The sequence below is a fragment of the Chanos chanos genome, chromosome 15 (assembly GCF_902362185.1).
Source record: "Chanos chanos chromosome 15, fChaCha1.1, whole genome shotgun sequence".
NCBI lineage: Eukaryota > Metazoa > Chordata > Actinopteri > Gonorynchiformes > Chanidae > Chanos > Chanos chanos.
Window position 1 is genome coordinate 2,508,802 of NC_044509.1, and position 3,646 is coordinate 2,512,447.

A 3,646-nucleotide genomic window follows, 5' to 3' on the forward strand; every position below is an offset into this window, starting at 1 on the left:
TCTGAAACACACTGTGCTAACCGTGCCAAGTCAGTGTGCCGTTCACACATCCACGCCAATGAAACCATCTCTGATTTTTTCCACATTCATGTAGTCTGATAAAAATTCCAGCTTAGTCGCAGTTCTTCACTTGGCAAATCTTTAGGTGAGAGAACAGGATCATGTGCTTCACAAATGTTAGCATTAACACGTCATTATTATCTTAGATTCTTTATTGTCCTTTTACGAGGAAACTTGTTGCCGCAGTTTGTAATCTCACATAAACACATAGTTACGTAAACAGGATGTACCCTATACGTGACACGTAAACACAACATACATACAACGTAGATACATTCGTAAAGCATATATCCACAGCTACACATCCATACATATACGCAGCCTGCCCTCCTTAAGAAAATATTTGGGAAAAAAAATTCCAAGAAGCAAAACTTGACTTTGCTGTGCGGCGAGCACTACGCTGAATCCAGGTGAATGAAGTGATGGGTGGGCATACACTGCTGTAGCCTCCTGCAGTTCCACAGATCCTCCATCTCTATCCAACACTCGTCTGAGCACTGTTCGCTACTTGTGTTTTAAAACATTTATATTTTCTCTATCTATGAATATATTTTATATATGTACTTCTATTCTAAATATCCTGTGTTTTATTCTATGTATTTCTCTTTTAGGTCATTAAATGAAAGCAAGTAAGTATTGAAAGACAGAAAATGTCACGTAAGTATTGAAAGAAAGACAATGTCACGTTGTTGTTGACGTGCATGTACTATGTAGTGAGGCCTACGATGGTTGCGTCTGTACTGAACATGTACAGACTTTTTTTTCATGTCATTATTCCCAAAACAATACAGTATAACAACCATTTACAGCGTTTACATTGTATTAGGGATTATAAGTCATCTAGAGATGAGTTAAAGTATAGGGGAGGATGTGCGTAGGTTATGTGCAAATACTGCACTATGTGATATAAGGGACCTAAGCATCCGTGGACACAGAGGGACGACCTGATGGAAGCAGTGTGCAGAATGGATGGAGTGGGTGCTTGGGATCGTGTGTAATGATGGAACGTGCTTTACGTTGGGTGGATTTGCTGTTGAGATCTGGGAGGCTGGGGGTGGGGAGGCCAATCATTTTTATTATTCCTTGTTTCAGTGCATCTCTGGGTTTATTTTATTTACAAAACATATATATTTATAGAATATATAAATAACAACACCCCCACAACCATACATACTTACATATATACACACACATACACCTTCACACAGACATGGAAGTATGATCGTTGTAACCCTGGTCACCTGCTTGGATAAACAGACACCAGAGCATCACCTGGTCCTTTCCTATCACCTCCCGTAGCCATGAGTCCGGGTATTCTTATGACATTTGCTGGCAGCAGTGGGATCAGTGCCATTAGGGGGCAGCACTAAGTAGCACTAATTTGAATGTTGGGTAGCTGGATTCTAGGGAAGCTCTTACTCTTGCCCAACTGAAAATGTCAACTCAATTTCAATTAGATATACTTTAAAGATCAACTCAACTCAATCATTAGATATACTTTAAAGATCAACTCAACTCAATCATTAGATATACTTTAAAGATCAACTCAACTCAACTCAATCATTAGTTATACTTTAGAATTTAGATACGTCTAATTTAATTTTGATATTTCAGAATGCTTATATACTGTGTGCCCTTCCCTCTGAGACTGGATGTCAGTTATGTCAACAAGAGTATACTTGGACAGCCATATTACCACTGATGTCTTTTCTTAAATGCTGTTATTTGTTTTCTTTACTGTAACTGTACTGTAATTTCAGTACAGTCTACCCATGACTGCTTCTTTCTCTTGTCACACCAACACTCCACCAACTAGACTTTAACCCCTAAGATCTTGAATCCTTCAGATCAAAGAACTATTTCTCAAAAATAGAAAAAAAAACCCCAAAACAGACGGATCTTTAACCATTCACTTAAATATCATAACCAACCATATGATTACGTCATAACCATCCAATCTTAAATACCTTGAGTTGGGTGACATTGAGCTGGGTGACACCCGTTTTTTGATATGGTACCTAAATGAAGGTACAGCAAAATACAGCATTCAAAAAAAATCAAAGATTATCTCTAAGGTATGAAATGTGGGGGAAATTCAGATTCCACATGGATTTGGTGTCATTTCCCCGGGAGCAATGAGCCCTGCTCAGCGGAAGCCCTGCTCAAATTGACGATACTTTCACGAAAAAAGCAACATCAGCTCATACCCATCTCCCTGAGTTTAACAGACATACCCTCTCCTGACTAAAATATCCACCAAAATATAAATATAACCAAAATTTCCATATTGGTTGTAGGATAGTAATGTCAAAGTGTACAGAGGACTTTGTAGTTGAAACTGAACCATTGCAAACTGCAAGGGATACACAAGCTATTGAAAGCAGTGCCCTCTCCAACATCCACTATATTAAAGGGAGCTAGGAACGGCGTGAAACTCATAACGGCCCAAGGGGCAGTTGCTGGATGAGGCCATTAGCGCCCTTGTTTAGTAGGTTTGACACTTTCCAAACACCCACACCCGCTCTCCCACAGCAAGGGATACACAAGCTATTGACAACACTGCATTTCCAGCCTGCAAAACCGACCAAAATGCAGTACTCTCCCATGTCCAATACTGTCCCACACGCGCCTTTTTTTGAGGCTTAGAAAGGCAGGCCGTGAGGCCAGTTAGCTCAGTTGCTTTTCTCTCCCTGGCCGACCAAGTGTGTGGCTGACTGTGGTCATTGAGGCCTGTGCTTGCGCCATGTGAGGAGCCCGTGGTCCAGGGTTTGTGTGTGTGGTTCCATGGTGTAATGGTTAGCACTCTGGACTTTGAATCCAGTGATCCGAGTTCAAATCTCGGTGGAACCTTGGGCAGACACTTTCCATGTTGGTTTGATCTGGTGCTTGCTATTGGCCTGTCTTTATTGGACTTCTAAACATGACAACAAATAAACAGACACCACATGGTCAAAACAAACCCATAAGTGTCAGACAGGGGGAGATGAATCTCAAAGTTCATGCAGGAGTACTGCTGGTGTGAGTAATCTTCAAGGAGGACATTGGTTAGTTTACTGAACTGTCTCAGGCTGACACAGCTAACCTCTTGCTGGATTACCGCTAATGAATAATACAAAAGAAATTGGGATTAGATTTGTTGTTTGGTCAAGATTGCATACAGTGATTATACAATGAGGCATGGGGCATTGTCATTGATTATCAGCCCTGCCACAATATAGACACAGGTGTAGCCGGTAATGTCTCTGACACTCCTCAGGAAAGAGTGGTGTTTGACCTAGCTGCTGGAGTTCAGGCTTTGATGTAGAAGATGATGACTGGTGTGTAACCGAGTTAAAGGGTTGTGCTCTACGTTGGTCCTTCAGAGGGTTGTGAGTTGCAATAGACGTGTGAGTGAATTGATTTAGATTCCTTACATATCCTCTGTATGCCAGTTCTGATTGGAGGTTGGAACTGTGTCTGTGATGGTACACAGTGAATGGCGCAAGCTCGCTCATCTACTTTCAGCAGCCGAAGTTCTAAATTCTCATCTGTAATGAACATTGCATTAAGAAGCCCTTACACTTCTTGGGATTTCCGTCATATTTGT

The 3,646-nt window shown here is 41.1% G+C and overlaps 1 non-coding gene across 1 annotated transcript; it reads left to right on the plus strand.

Annotated features, from left to right (window-relative positions):
• The first annotated feature begins 2,838 nt into the window (after nucleotides 1–2,838).
• On the plus strand, nucleotides 2,839–2,910 carry trnaq-uug (transfer RNA glutamine (anticodon UUG)). Its single transcript has one exon. It is a non-coding gene; the product is annotated as a tRNA-Gln (tRNA).
• The last annotated feature ends 736 nt before the right edge of the window (nucleotides 2,911–3,646 follow it).